This window comes from Diabrotica virgifera, chromosome 1 (genome assembly GCF_917563875.1).
Source record: "Diabrotica virgifera virgifera chromosome 1, PGI_DIABVI_V3a".
NCBI classification, from domain to species: Eukaryota; Metazoa; Arthropoda; class Insecta; order Coleoptera; family Chrysomelidae; genus Diabrotica; species Diabrotica virgifera.
The window spans coordinates 130,303,192-130,320,526 of NC_065443.1; positions in this window are offsets into that span (position 1 = coordinate 130,303,192).

A 17,335-nucleotide genomic window follows, 5' to 3' on the forward strand; every position below is an offset into this window, starting at 1 on the left:
ATTGTTGTATGTTCTTGCATTCGGTTTTAATTCTTCGGTCTACTGTTGTCTTGTTTCTTTTGTTTTCAATTAATCTATGTTCCATTTTTTCTTTTTTCTTGTTTTGTTAATATTAATTTTAATTAGTATATCTTTAATTTAGCTATTAGTAATATTATATCAGTGTTCGAATATTTACTTCCCCATAAAATATTAGACATCTTGTACTATTTCTCCACTTTTTCAAAATTAATACTTGGTCTATTTTATCGCAATCTTTTCTTCTCTTTATCATCCACGTTATGTTGTGTTCTTTTTATGTATATTTTTTGTACTGACTATATTGTGTTTGTTGCAGATGCTAGATTGCAGATTCTCCATCCATTATCAATTGACACGTCATATAATGTTTCTTTGCCCGCGACATTTAGGTTATTAGCCCGATCAGGGAACACAACATTTAACGAAAACCTCCAAAAAAATAAAGGAAGGAAGAAAATTTGGGAATAGGTAGGTGAAATTGTCTATTATTATATAAGAAAAAGTTTACAATTCTACATCCCCTCCATTGTGAAAAATATTTTCTCGGGAGTGAAAAAATATACGTTCAAAATAGGCCCGGAATTTAATAAAAGTACTAAATTCTAAGCAACTTCTGTTCTATAGAGTCTTTTCACTAAGTCTATACTTTTCGAGTTATTTGCGAGTGAATATATTCATTTTTAACAAAAAAAAAACGTGTTTTTGGATGGTTTTTCGCAGATAACTCAAAAACTAAGTATTCTAGCGAAAAAAATATTCTTAGTAGAAATATAGCTTATAAAAAATTGAAAAAATGGTTTACACGTAAAGTCTGTACACCCAGTAGGACTTTTCATCGATTGTCATTTGTTTCGAGCTTTTGTCATGTGTCACATAATATTAATATATCTACGTCATACGTCTTTGGTTTGTATCATTGGTATATGCCAATAACGTATGACGTAGATATATTAATATTATGTGACACATGACAGAAGCTCGAAACAATTGACTGTGAATGAAAAGCCCTGTAAAACCAGAGTTGTAGCTAATGAAAAGTAGGTTTTTCTTCGTCAAATTCCAAATCGAATATTTCAATGTGAAATAACCAAAAAACAGAGCACTTTTCGGGGAAAATTTATTACAACTTTTTTAAAGTGTTTAAAAAAATGTTTATTTTTGATCTAAAAAAAAATTTCTAACATTAAAAATAAGTAAGTTGCGCTCAAAATATTGTGGGTCGCTTTTATTTTTTGGTACAGAAATCGCGAACATCACCCCCTAATTAGCTTCCCAAATAAAATTAATCGTTACCGCTTCACAAGTTACTTTACTTACATATGTATTGTTTATATTATCTATAAGTTTAATTGGTTCAAAGTGCTTGTTTTTGAAAAAAATTAGGTTTAAAATAAAAAAAAAATAATTTTGAAAAAAAATGGAATTGTTCATGGAATTAACTTAAAAATTATTAGTAATACCAATCATCTTAAAGAGATAAAATGTACGTTTTGCTTTTCTGAATATTTTTGCTTTTTGTTTTCTTGTTAGACAAAAGTTGGTTATGCTATCTCTGTTCAAATTTTGCTTTTCTCTGTTCAGCTTTTTCAAAAATAAGCACTTTGAACCCATGAAACTTACAGATCATATAAATAATACATAAGCAAAGTAACTTGTGAAGTGGTAATGATAAAATTTATTTGTGATGTTAATTAGGGGGTGATTTTCGCGATTTTTTTACCAAAAAATAAAAGGGACCGACAGTATTTTGAGCGTAACTCACTTACTTTTAATGTTACAAAAAAATAAAAAATAACCCTTTTTTTAAACACTTTAAAAAAGTTAAAATGAATTTTCCCCGAAAAGTGTGCTCCGTTTTTGGGTTATTTCACATTGAAATATTCGATTTGGAATTTGATGAAGAAGAACCTATTTTTCATTAGCTACAACTCTACTTTTACTGGGTCTACACACCTCAAGAATACACCATTTTTTCAGTTTTTTATAAGCTATATTTTTGCTAAGAATATTCTTTTCGCTGAAATACTTACTTTTTAAGTTATCTCCGAAAAACCGTTGAAAAACATGTTTTTTTCTGTTAAAAATGAACATATCCACTTGCAAATAACTCGAAAAGTATTGACTAGGGAAAAAACTCTATAGAACAAACTTTGCTTAAAATTAGTCATTTTATCCAATTCCAGACTTATTTTGAATGTATATTTTTCACCCCCAAGAAGGGGGTATTCGCCTCCATTTTTGTAAAATGGGGATCATGTAGAATTGTAAACTTTTTCTTATACTAGGCAAATTCAACTACCTATTCCCAAATTTTCATCCTTCCTTTATTTTTTTGGCGGTCAGATTGTTCATTGATCGGTCTATAAACCAAATAGTGCTCCAAAATAAATGACATTGCTTAGCCTGATATATGTAATATCAAATTACCTGATATTACAAATCAATATTATTATTCTTAGTTACAAGTACACAATGATAATTTTGGCAGTTGAAACATCTTTATCTGAACAATAACCTATTCAGAGTAGTTCGCATACCGCTCCACCAAGCAAGTTCGGCACTGAGTCTATTGATCTTATCGCTTTGAGCGACTGTTAAATTGTTTATGCAGATTGCTTGTTCTTACTATTGATTGATTAGTAAGTGATAGATAGCTAGATGCATGCATGTATTTGTCTGTCTACGGAATAGTGCTTGTCTAGCAAACAATCCGTTGTTCGGTGAGTTACTCTAAATATTTTTGTATTTACAGAGCCGAAAATCAATATTGGAACAGGTGTTTAGTGAAATCTAGGCGAGGGCAGGTCATGGGATATAATTTGCATGTGGTATTAAATCAACAATGTGATAATGAAATATGCGTTTAATCAACTTGATAGTGGAATGATAGCGTTATTGTTAACAAGCTGTTTTATTTTTGACACTGTGGGCGGACATTATAGGCTAAGAGCCGCTATAGGTGAAATTTGCTAATCATTTGAATCACGATAAGAGTCTATAACTTAAATAGTAGAACCTAAAAGAAAACTTATGAACACTATGCCGTCACTTCTTAGTGGCACATGCGTCGACAGTGGCGCATCAAACTTTCCACTTATGGACGGGATAAATAAATTAAAAGGTACTCTCCCTCACTTCCAGAATTCAATTTTTTGATTTTTTTTAAGTTCTATGTGATTAAATAATAAGACTCAGTGTAATTTTAACCCACCACCCCCTTCCCCCTTCCACCCTTCCCCCTTCCCCCACCATCAAAAATATTTTTGGTTTTTATTTTTTTTAGGTGGGATGCAATTAATTTTAAAATTTCAAAAAATGTATAGGCATTGTTGAGGCTTATACAAAACATGTCTATTTTTAATAGATATGTAGGTTGAGTATACATAACCACAAACAAAATTTTTATTTATTTTTTTGGAAAAAAGCGTATACCTTTTTTTTGGAGGTAGCTGGAGGTCTAATTTTTTTCTTTTTTGTGTATTTTGTCAAACACTATGTTTTTAATTTTCTTCAGATTTTTCCGTAAGGTTTGCCACCTTAAAAAAATCCAAAAAAAAATGTTTTTTTTTAGTTTTTTGGGGGTTCGAACGTGTTTCTCCCATTTTTAAATGTTCCAAAAGACTCAGTTACTTCAATTTACATATAACCTATAATAAAAACATTGATATGATCTAGTTTGAAGTCTACAAACTAGAGAAAATCCCAAAAACCCTTAAAAAAGAGTTTTTTGGATTTTTGAAGCTGGCGAATCTTACGGAAAAATCTGAAAACTATTAAAAATATATGAGCAATATTTTTACTTTTTCGAAAATTTTGGGGGAAGGTCTACCGATTTCCGCCAAATTTTAGTATGTTGTTGTCTTACAAGAAAAATGGCTCTCTGAATTTTTTCAGATTTTTTTGAGCTCAGGCGGCCATTTTGTGAGCCTTAAAAAAACCAAAAAATAACAATTTTAACACTTTTTGAAGAAGTTTTTTCAAGGGTTTCTCTTCACAGAAAATGATTTTAAAAACGTCATACTTTATTTACTGATGTCTACTTTGAACTTGAATTTTTTCAACTCTTGTCAAACGTCAAGGCGCCATTTTGGTAAAAATTAAAATAGACCCACCTTGTAGCCAAAATGACCATATTCAAGCAGCTATAAAACAGCTTTTAAGTAACGCAGCTATACTTAGGTAGTAACTAGTCGAAAGATCTAAAAAATGTCTATAATTTTGTTTTTAAAAGTTTTTTTCGTGCTTCACAACTTTTCAAGCTACGGTCGTTTAAAAAGTGCTCTTTTTACAAAAAACGCGAATTTTCGCATTTTCAAAGAGGTACAACTTTTTTCTGCCAACTTCGAATTGCACAAAAAATTTTTTGACGGTAGTTTTTAAGAAATATTATAAGCTCCCAAAGGAATTTCTTTGGCTATTTGCTTTTAAATCCTTCATCTGAACCTCTAAAAAATCGCGAATTTTGATACCTTTGTGAGCTAATATACCTTAACCTGTTGACCTACTCCGCTAAAGCAGGGGCTATTTATCCCCTCCATACATCATTGTCGCTTGAAAAATTGTGAAGCACGAAAAAAACTTCATAAAACAAAATTGTAGACGTTTTTTAGATCTTTCGACTAGTTACTACCTAAGTATTGCTGCGTTACTTAAAAGCTGTTTATAGCTGTTTGAATATGGTTATTTTTGCTAAAAGGTGGGTCTACTTTAATTTTTACCAAAATGGCGCCTTGACATTTGACAAGAGTTGAAAAAATTCAAGGTAAAAGTAGACATCAGTAGATAAAGTATGACGTTTTCAAAATCATTTTCTGTGAAGAGAGACCCTTGAAAATAATTCTTCAAAAAGTGTTAAAATTGTTATTTTTTGTTTTTTTTAAGGCTCACAAAATGGCCGCCTGAGCTCAAAAAAATCTGAAAAAATTCAGAGAGCCATTTTTCTTGTAGGACAACAACATACTAAAATTTGGGGGAAATAGGTAGACCTCCCCCCAAAATTTTCGAAAAAGTAAAAATATTGCTCAGTGGTTGATAAAATACACAAAATAGAAAAAAATTAGACCTCCAGCTACCTTCATACGTTTTTTCCAAAAAAATAATTTTTTTTGAGGTTATGTACACTCAACCTACGGATCTATGAAAAATAAAAATTTATTGTAAAAGCCTCAGCTATGTCTATGCATTTTTTGAAATATTAAAATTGATTGCATCCCACCTAAAAAAAAAATAAAAACGAAAAATGAATTTTTTTATGATGGGGGAAAGAGGAAAGGGGTGGTGGGTTAAAATTACGCTGAGTCTTATTATTTAATCACATAGAACTTAACAATATGAAAAAAAAAAGAATGTGTGTGTACTTTTTACGCACGTAAGAAATTATAATTCTATTAAATAATTTCAACGAAATAAATATACTTCACAGTTTATTTGTATTTTATTTAAATATTAAACTAACTTTAATACTTACCCACCACTTTCAAAAAATATTTACTAAAACCAACAATTATATAAAAAAAAATATAAATCGTCCGGGATTTGAACCAGGGACCTCTGGATCTCTGGTCCAATGCTCTACCAACGAAGCTATCAAGCCCTGTGTAGGTGACGTCTCGGATATAATTACACATCACGGTGACAAATAGATCAAGTGAAGGATAAAAATGTTCTAATAGATACTTTATTATTTTACTCCCGAGGAGGACAAATCCAAAGACACAAAAATTATAATAAATAGTACATTTACTAAGAACTCTAATATATCCTTTTAATGACTTATTTGCGCTGATACATACAAAACTTGAAAGACTAGCAACAAACTATATACTGTCTGTGTGCGCATGCGCCCAGAATAATAAAATTTCACCCTCGCGCCTAAAGAAGTATAACAAAAACTTAATTCTGCTAGTGAGGGAGGGTACCTTTTAATTTATTTATCCCGTCCATAAGTGGAAAGTTTGATGCACCACTGTCCACGCATGTGCCAGTAAAAAGTAACAGCACAGTGTTCATACGTTTTCTTTTAGGTTCTACTATTTAAGTTATAGGGTCTTATCGTGCCTAAAATGATTAGCAAATTTCACCTATAACAGTTCCTAGTCTATTAAGTCTAATATCGTAGCCTCACCCAAGGAAGTTGTTGAAAAAAATATAAATAACTACACTTTTATAAAAACGAACTTTTTATAATAAAATGTTTACATGATTTATAGGACCCAATATAAAATTATAAACTATTTTGTTGTTTCAATTTCTGCCATAAAAGAATTTTGTAATCGACTATTTTAGAGGTATATTTTCTCTAGTGGATTTAAACTCATATAAACCAAAGAAAATATTTAAAATGGTATATATAATATTTATATATAATAATTAACTTATAAAATATGAATTTAAGGTATATCAACTTTTAATTATTTATTTAAAAAATTAAAAAAAGATACGCAACAGCCGAGTTTTGAACTCGGGATCTCTCGATCTGCAGTGTAATGCTCTACCACTGAGCTGCCATCAATTTGTAATTATCGATTTGTTGACGTACTTTAAAATGGAATCTAAATGTCATTGCATTAATCACATTTTTAAAATAGTTTGAAATTAAAAAAATCGATTTATCCATAATGAAAAACTAGAACCAACATGTAAACCGAATGGAAACATATAGATTAGCAAACATCTGTAAAAGCAACACGCCGTATAGTAGAAGACCCGTTGTAAGGCCGCCGAAAAGGTGGAAAGACAATGTACAGTCAATGACAACTGAAACAGAATAAGAGGTAGACAAACAGGAGTAATCCTAGTCGCACGAAGAAGAAGAAGAAGAAGATTTATTCATATAATAGCAGTTAATATTGCATTGTTAGCAAGTTCTAAGCCATGAAAATTTCAGGTGCCTAGGTAGCCTAGAACTCTGTTTAAAATGGATTACAAAATTTGCGTAGACAGCGACAAAGACGAAGCCAAGTATGTAAAAACGTTTTAATAAAAATAAATTTTTCTCAAGGCGAAGAACCCATTGGTTTTGTACAGATGTAAAGGAAGATTCTAAAGAAAATGAGAACAAAAATTTAAAATATACCATCATACATCAATGTAAGTTTGTTTAAACTGTGGTATACAGCCAACCACTGGGATTGCTGAAAAAAAAACTTTCCAAAAATGACACAAGAGGCATATGATAATAAATAAAAAACAATTATCGTATGCCTCGTATCGTATGACGAATGACATTTTTCGAAAGAAATAAGACATGATTTTTATGGCCTAAAGAAATATGGCGCTAAGAGGTCAAAAAATAACGGAGGTACAGGAACAAATAGAACTAAAACACATAAAAAAGGAGTCATGAATTAAGAGTGTAGGCGCAAAATTTTGGACAAATGCTTTTTACATACACTCGTTTGTTTTGAATCCTAAAAAAAACTAATACATATTTTTGAGAAGTTAAAACACATAATGAAAGATTACATTATTACCGAGGGCCAATAGTCCCTTATATATACAAAAAGTTTCTTTTGAATAAGATATTTGAAATTAAAATTACACTCAATTTTCTCGTCTATTTCACCCCTGTAACTTATTTAATAAACATTATAGAAGTTTTCAAGGACTTTCGGCCCTCGGTAACAATGAAATCTTTCATTCTGCATTTAAACTTTTCAAAAATATTTGTCAGGATTCGAAAAAATTAAATGCATTTAAAAAGCATTGGCTCGAAATTTTGCACCCACGCCCTTAACTAAAAAAGCTCCATTCAATATTATTAGGATCCAGTGCTGCTAGAACCGTAAACACCAGAAATTATCACAAATGAAGAAGTTAATATATGTAAAGGTCAAAACGGCAAACAGGTGTATGTTTTCAAAAAACTTTTGATAGTGTGTAAAAATATATTTTATATCAGCTAAGTACTTTCAACACATAACGTGCCATCATCAGAGCTTCCTAAAAGGACATATTTAAGATAAGATTTTTTTCATATAAAAAATGAGTGAAAAACTTACGTCCTCTTAAAATACCTTCATAGAAGAGCAATTGCTTAACAACACAACAAAAAACATGAATACTGGGCAAAAGCCACAGATATAGGGTAATAACCCTTTACAGTGAATAGAATCACATCTAAATTCTTTTATTAATTTATAAAGATAACATGGCTGAGTCAGACCATTTTCAGCCCACGTGAACAGCAGATCAGCTGAGGAAGACTGTCATTTATTAAAATGGTAAAGAAGGAACTACAATCTTATGCGACCTCTATATTCATAAATATTAATTAAAAAATTGAAAATGGCTAAAAAGCCACGTATAGGTTAAATGAATTTAAAGTTAAGATACTAAATTTTAAAGTTAAATTTTCAAAAATTTTTGAAAATTTAACTTTAAAATTTAGACAAGACACATGAAGAAGAATTAATGACCAAAAAATTACCGTTCAACAACATTAATTAAAAAAATTATAATAGTCGAGGAAATGAAGCTGAAAAAATGGCAAAACCTCGCAATTTTTTCGTCCAGCATTGATTTGTACAAAAATTTGCGATTAGGCTCATTACACCCTCTAGTTCATTTTCTATATTGAGCCGTTGTACGCTTTTGGTTTTGTAAGGGTGAAAACTACCCCTAATTGTAAAAAATTATAAAATAACATTTTAAACTTTAATATTGTCAACATTTGGTTCTTATTAGTTACATAATGAATGCTTTATGCTTTAAGATATACTATCATAATATTTCAACCCTTAAAACCACCCTTGTTGGAGCTATATATAAAAAATTTACTTATCCTAAAAGAATAATTTCGGCTTGAATCTATTTACATAAAAATTTGAGATTAGGATCATCTCACCCTGTACTTCATATTCTATATCATGCTTAAGGGCGTTGATTATTTTTAGGGGTATAAACTACCCCTTATTTTCAAAAATTATATAAAAACATTGTAAACTTTAATATGGGTAAAATTTGGTTTTGATTGGGTAAATAATGATTGTTTTATACTTTAGGATATAATATCATAATATTTCAATCCTTAAAAACCACCCTTAATAACATTACAGTTTTTATAAATAGATATTTTAATAGGTCTATTCAGAAAAAAAGTAGAATTAAAGAATTACAAAAACATTTATTTACACAAAAATACGAATTTACAAATATGTACAAATACAAATACAAATAGTTTTGTAGTCATCTTCCAGTATACGAACCGGTTCTGTGGTATTATACATACATTGAAAATTATCCATAAGCGGAGTATCCGAATTTTTCGAAAAAAAAAATCGTTTTATAAACATAGCTCCTTCATTTTTGGGGGTGAAAGGTTTTTTAAAAAATGACTTTGTAGGATATTTGAAGAGTTATAAGACTGTGTAAACTAAATTCCATAAGATCCCTCAGATTTTAATTAGGGTGGGTTTAAATGGCTCGAATAAGGGGGTGTTTGCTTGTAAATAGAGGTTTTAAACAGCTATATCTCAATAACTGTTCACTGTAATGAAAATCTATGCACAAAGGAATTTTAGTTATTAAAGAGGCTACAATTTAGTAGTCCATCATTTTTTTCGTATCTCTAGTATTTTCGGAGATATGTTGAAGTAAAAGGCAAAAATGGGAAATTACAAAAAAATAATTTTTCTTTAAACTCCAATTTTTCTAAAATTAGGCCTTTTAAATAAGTTAGACTTCTTAGGTGTATTAATAATACAAATATAAACGGAATTGCAGAAAGGTGAAGACGAAATTTTTAATTAGATGGGTAGTTAGGGGGTTGTTTTCTTTGATTTTTTCATAGAGAAAAGCAGGTACCGACATTTTTTTGATCATAATTCGCTTAATTTTCAGACTAGAAACTTTTTATTATTTTTTTTGAAAGGTCTAACTGTATACTTGAAAAAAGATTATTTAAGTTTTCCTCGAAAAATACAAAGTTTTTCCGTTATTTTACTTTGAATATTTCAAATTATGCATTTGACGAAAAAAGCTTACTTTTAACATGCCGTATCTCGGTTTGTATTGGTCTTAGCGATATTACAGAAAAATAATTTGGTTTGTGTTACTAAAAGATACAATTTTTATATCCACAGTTTTTTTTATTAAATGCATATTTTTCGAGGTATTCTCAAAAAGCCCTCTAAAAAAGTCGATTTTTTCATCGTAAAACTGTTACTTTCAAGCGTGAAAAACTCGAAAAATATTAGTTTTACGACAAAAATGTAAAAAACATTTTTTTCTTATAATTATTTTTTACATCGATTTACATAGTTAAAATGTAATAAATAATTCCCACCCCCGAGATGGGGTGGCAACCACCCCAAAGGTTCTAGCGTACAGCGGCATGATATAGAAAATGATCCTTGGACTATTCCCTACCTTCTGTGAAAATTTCAAGTAAATCCATGCTGGACGAAAAAATTGCGAGCCAAAATGCTTCATTTCCTTGACTATAAAACACGAACAAATATCGGAAAAATGAAGCTCCAGTAACCAAATTCTTCTAAACCAACATTTTTTTTTTTTAAATTCTCAACTACATTTCATGTACCAAACAATTTTTTCTACGGAGTAAAAATTCTTTAAATTAATATTTTCCGTCCACCATTCGAGGAGGGTTGTAGGGGGAAACCCAGGGTGGGTGTAGCAAAGATTTTGCATCTTTTTTGGGGTTCCAAAACTGATATTCTCGGCAAAATTCAGCTTGATAGTTTGTTTTTAGGGGTTCAGTGTCTTTTTCATCTCTTTCGACTGGACTATAAACGCAAAACGTGAAATATTTTTTTTAGTTAGTGATCATTTATGACTTACATAAGTAAAATGCCACAATATAATATTGCCAGAAAAACATTTAAAAAAAAGGTGAAATGAAGGGGATATAGAGAAGGTTACTCGATTACTTAATTTGACATTCAATTATTTTTTTTAAATTTGTGCTAACAAGCAGAACCTTGCTTATACATATAATTAATTGAGTTTTTTTACAGGTACGTCTCTAATATTGATGAACACGTAAGTTATACTCTATATTAGCTATATTAGTTTTTAATTATTAGGATATCTATAACTATGAAAAGGGTTATTATTAAAATATACCAGGTGTGGCTAAACTTTTATTTTTTAAGAATTACTTATAGGTCTTGGGCCCACACTTAAAAAAATATTACGCCCCTCATAGACGTTTTTAATCAGTTATTCATGTGAAGTCGGACAACTATTCCAATACTGAAAATTTCCGGGAGGGGGAGGTTTCGTAAATTTAGAGGCTTATAAATTTTCGCGTGACTAACAACTCGAGTACCCCTACAAAATTGTCAGACAATATTACCAGTTAATTGTAAATGTTTTTATTAAACAATCTTGCAAAAATTATCTGTGAGGGTAAAAAGGGTCTAGCCGGCTAAGATAGTGAAAAATGAAAAATGCCCCCAGCGATAATCCAACAATAAAAATAACATAATGTTTTTCATCAAAAAATATTCTACCAAAAAATGTTTAGACCCCTAACTGTACCCATAACCTAAAAAATAAAATAAAATGTGGTTATTCGTTCTTTTGATGATATCTTCGGTTTGGATTATCGTACAAACTTATTTTTAGTTTCATTTGTAGAGTTTTTTATTAACTATAGCGTAATATTGTTTTACAAAATTTTTGGCGTGAAATTTAATTTTTTTGCTTTTGAAATATTAAACTTAATAAAAAAATATAGGCCGACCAAAATGCAAAAAATATATTATTTATTGGGTATCAAAAATTATCTCCATGTTTTTTTTTCAGAATTTTATAGGTGGGGATCATGTTCAATTGTACAGAATAACGAAAAATCATTATTTTTCGGCATTTTCTTTAACCGTTTTGAGTCCTGATTCAATTTTAAAATCATTATCTTCCTTATTTTCCTGCAACTACATCCCAAAAAAGATAAAACAAAATTGTGGACCCCTAACCTCACCCGTAATCTCAAAAAATAAATAAATAGGCGTTTTTCGTTTTTTCGACCCAAATATCTTGGGTTCTAATGATTGGATAAATTTAAAATTTTTTATTGTTTTTAAAATTTTTATACAGGTTGCTTAAATAAGTGTACCAAACTTTAAAGGATAAATATACATAAAAAAATAATGACAGTTTGTTAAATAAACATTTGTCCGCAAAATCTTCGTTTCCGAGATACGGGATGTTGAAATTTTCTATTACAAACTGACGACTTTTATTTATTGCTCTAAAACCGGTTGAGATAAACAAATGAAATTTAGTGAGTTTTAAAGGTAGTTATTCCGCATTTTTTGACATGCAACTAATAATTTGATATTCACCATAGGTGCGCATACGGGTAATGGTCTAAATTATTTTTAGAAAAAAACAGTACGCCACTGAGATATTGCAAATTAAAAATAATTTTTGAATTCCATGTTAAATTTGTGACACAAAATCTATCGTTCCTTTTTTTCATACGGCGCGGTGCAAAGTTTTTACAAATATCTTAACGCTGCAAAATATTTGACATGTAATAGTATAGTCCTGTCGCCAGGGGGGGTACAACGGCCTCCTTAATTCAGATGGACTTACCCAAGTTTTTTTTATATATTTTGACCCGTAGAATACGAATTTTTTGGGTAACAGTTGATCCGGATGTCGATAAGATTGTTATGGACAAAGAACTTGAGGAATTACATAACAGCGATTTCTCGCAAAACAAAACATCTTTTTGTATTTTTTGGGTCATTTTAAGCAAAAAATATTCCTACAAGTTTTTTCGTAGAATGCATAGTTTTCGAGATAACCGCGGTTGAACTTTCAAAAAATCGAAAAATTGCAATTTTTGAACCCGAATAACTTTTGATTAAAAAATAAAGTAGCAATTCTGCTTACCGCATTTGAAAGCTTAAGTCAAATTATATCGGTTTTGATTATTTGAATTGCTAAAACTTAATTTTTTTATTGTTAAACAAATCTATAAACACATAGTGTTTCCCGTACCTAATACATGCGTTTTAACGCATGCTACGTAGAAATTGCCTCGCTTGCACTTGTAGCTACTCTACCTACTCGTTCGATTTTAAATGAGAAATCATTGAAAACATCACTCACATACTAGGTGTTTATAACTTTGTTTAACAATAAAATAATAAATTTTTAACAATGCAAATAATCAAAACCGATATAATTTGACTTAAACTTTCAAATGCGGTAAGCAGAATTGCTACTTTATTTTTTAATCAAAAGTTTGTCTGTTTGTGTTCAAAAATTACAATTTTTCGATTTTTTGAAAGTTCAACCGCGGTTATCTCGAAAATTATGCATTCTACGAAAAAACTTGTAAGAATATTTTTTGCTTAAAATGACCCAAAAATTACAAAAAGATATTTCGTTTTGCGAGAAATCGCTGTTATGTAATTCCTCAAGTTCTTTGTCTATAACAATCTTATCGACATCCGGATCAACTGTTACCCAAAAAATTCGTATTCTACGGGTCAAAATATATAAAAAAAACTTGGGTAAGTCCATCTGAATTAAGGAGGCCGTTGTACCCCCCTGGCGACAGGACTAGTAAGTATATAAACTTATTTCATTGTTTATATTGGTGAAATATTCTATGTATAATAATAAGAATGAACTTTTTATAAATTAATGGTCGCCTTAATACGTCTACACCAACCCACATACAATCTCAAACATAAATAAATTTCAAAATGCCAAAAAATTGTATTTTTTTTTGTAAAGGTGGAATCGCGTGACCCCAATAGGTACTCGATAGATCACTCTGATAAAGAAACCTAACTATATTCATAATGAGAATCTCTTATGGATTTTATTATAGCTCTTAAATACTTTTAAATTGTATTATGGCATGTTTGACTCATATCAGAAATACCCATCAAGTTTCTTGTAATCGCTGTTCGACTGTATAACAGCTAATATTTATTTAAGACCAAATATCTAGTAGCCAGAAGTTAGAGAGTTTTGAATTAAATATACAGTATCTAACAAAAACGTAGGTCATAAATTAAATCACATACTCTGGGACCCTAAATAGTTCGATTAGAAATATGACTTTCTTATGGCAGGAACATCTTAAAAAAAAATAACAGTGAAATTCGTGCACCCCATAAACATTTTTGGAATTTGGTTCTCTCAAACCCCTCCAAATGTTTGCAAACGTTTGAATTAAATTATTATTGTGGTACCATTAGTTAAACACGTTTTTCAAACTTTGTTGCCTGTGAGTACTTTTTAGATAAGCCAGTTTTTATCGAGAAATATCGAGAAGATCTACCACATAGTTGTAAATGATTAAGTAAGCTTGTAGAGAGCTGGTAATAATACGAAAATTGATTTTATATCATTTACATTTTGTTAGGTATGTACTCAAAAATTTTGTAACGTATTAAAAAAAATTGAAAAAATCTACCACATTCGTCAAAGAAAAACGTCTTCATCGAATAAACGGTTTTCGCACCACGCTTTTATTTAACGAATGTGTTAGATTTTTAAATTTTTTTTTTGCTTTTTAGTTGATTTTTTTTTTATAATATTATGTTTAATTTTAGTCACTCGTAACTAAAGGAAAGCGTTTCTTAAAAATATTTTTTTTCATATTTTTTTTATTGTTTACTTTTAGTCTTACACTTTTCAAACATTAAAATATATCGTCATGTTTATTAAAATATGTATAAAACATGTGATGTGCTAACATGAAAAGTAGTCGGAATCGGCAAAAAAATTGAAACTTTATTGTTTATTTATGAAGCATAACGTAAATAATTAACGTAAAAAGTGAAATTACGTATACCTAGTTCATATAATTAGCTACAATCTGTAAAAGATTCAAGTTTCTTCATTGTAAAAACAAGAGAATTTAAGCATTTTCCGTTAAAATCGTTTTTTTTTATTTAAACAATAAATAAACAATAAAAAATTTTTATTGGCTATTCGTGTATTGTTCACGTGAATTCATATGTCTGCAAATTTTTAGTCATTTACATTGGAGAAAAGGCAGTCAAATTAACGTCCAAAGATGTGACCCAAACGATTGAACTAAAGAAAAGCGAATTCTAACATTAATTAATACGACAAAACGAATTCTAATGTCAATTGTAGCACAAAACGTCTCTACCGGTGGTTTTTCTGAGACTACGATAAAAACACGAATTTTTTTAATCCGAGTTTTGGTTGAAGTTTTGTTTCGTATCGTATTGAAATTTGACACGAATAAACGCAGAGCGTTCAAAATTTGAAAATTTATTGTTTATTTATGAAGCATAACGTAAACAATTAACGTAAAAAGTGAAATTATGTATAGTTCATATCATTAGCTACATTCCGTAAAAGTTTCAAGTTTCTGTGTGTGTCAGAGTGGTAGTTGGCTTCGGACATAATCCATTAGCCACAGATTTTTTTTATTTTAATTAATTTGTTAATGTTTCAAGTTTCTACATTGTAAAAAACAAGATATTTTAAGCATTTTCCATTAAAATCGTGTTTTTTTATTAAAACAATTAATAAATATAAAATAAAAAATTCTATTGACCATTTGTGTATTGTTCCCGCGAATGCATATGTCTGCAAATTTTCATTCACTTGCATTGAAGAAAAGTCAGTCAAATTAACGTCTAAAAAGTTGATGCAAACTATTGAAGTAAAGAAAAGAGTTTAATAAGTCACATGTCGATATCGAACTATTTTTGGTCCCAGAATAATATGTGATTTAATTTATGACCTATAATTTTATTACTTCCTGTATAAAGAGTGGTGCAAAAGTCTGGAAACGCATACTTATCTCTTAAATGGATGGTCCAAATTATACAAAAACAGGAATACACCTATGAACTTTGCAATACGAGGATTTGGAATTTATTGTTTGTAACATTGCCAGATTTACTATTTTTCTGATAACATTAGCCACTTTAATTGTAGCTTTGTCGAGCTTTCCACTTCAATAGTAGTTCAACCGTATACAATACTTTCTATTTTATGTTACCAGGAACATATTAAAATGATAAAAACGAATATCAATAAATTTTTGATAATATACAAACTATGTACAACTAAAATCAAGACAAGTGGCCTCCGTTGTTAATTTGACAGTATTCTAAATGATGGTAGAATGCGTATATTACATTTCCCCATGTTTCTCTATAATCGCTAATCGTTAATTCTTTGCCTTATAATAATATGTGAAACACTTGCTGGTTTAGTTTTAAAAGTTCTATTTTTCGAGTATTCCCAGCAAAAATAATCCTTAGAATTCAAATCGGGTGATCGAGGAGGCCATTTAATACTACCTAATATACCAACCCACCGTCCGAGAAATGTCTGATCTAAATAACACATAACATTTACACCAAAATGAGCTGGACCTCCGCCTTTCTGAAATCAGATCTCATTAAAATTTGCTCCAAACCTATTTTCCTGCCATGTACAACTTATATTCTAAGTAGCCTGTCATAATTATTACCTGTAAAATTTCCTTCCATAAAAACTTGTCCAATTAACTAAATACCAACCATACCCGACCATATATTTAGTATTTGTTGTCTTTGAGTATGGTTTTCACATATCCAGGAAGGATGTACCTAACTACAAAATGTACAAAACCTTAAATTTTGGCAATTATATCCACATTAATATTTGCAGACAACCACCTGTAATAGCACTAGAGTATAAAGATATTAAATATATGATACTAATTTTAATTGAGAATATAATAATAAAGACAGAATATAAATATGTGTTAAGACTTCGCCTTAGTTGGAGAAGTAAATGAGAGATATAGAAATAGAGAAAAACCTATGGAAGGAGCATTGTCCGTATATTATCCGTCCGCTATAACTTTTCCCATGCGCCACGATTCATTTTCAAACAAATTAAGTCAAAACATAAAGTGAAACGAACGTCGATGTGTATATGCATTTTGTATCTTCTTCTTAAGGTGCCGAGACCGCTTGTCGATCGTTGGCTCTCATGTTGCCCAGCACATTAACAATCACTGTGTTATTTACAGCCGCACGAAATAGTTCAGTGCTAGTTTTCCCAAACCATTGGCGTAGGTTTTTATGCTAAGAAGTTGTACGGCGGCCCACACTTATTTTTTCCATTATTTTACCTTGCATGACAAGGTGAAGTATGTCATATTTTTCTGGGTGACGCATTATATGACCAAAGTATTCCAATTTGCACCTTTTAACCGTGTTCACTACTTAGCAACTTTTATTCAAACGTTGCAAAACCCTTTCGTTTGTGACTCTTTCTACCCAACTGATCTTCAGAATACGGCGGTAGACCCACATCTCAAATGCTTCTAGGTTTTTGAAAAGCGATT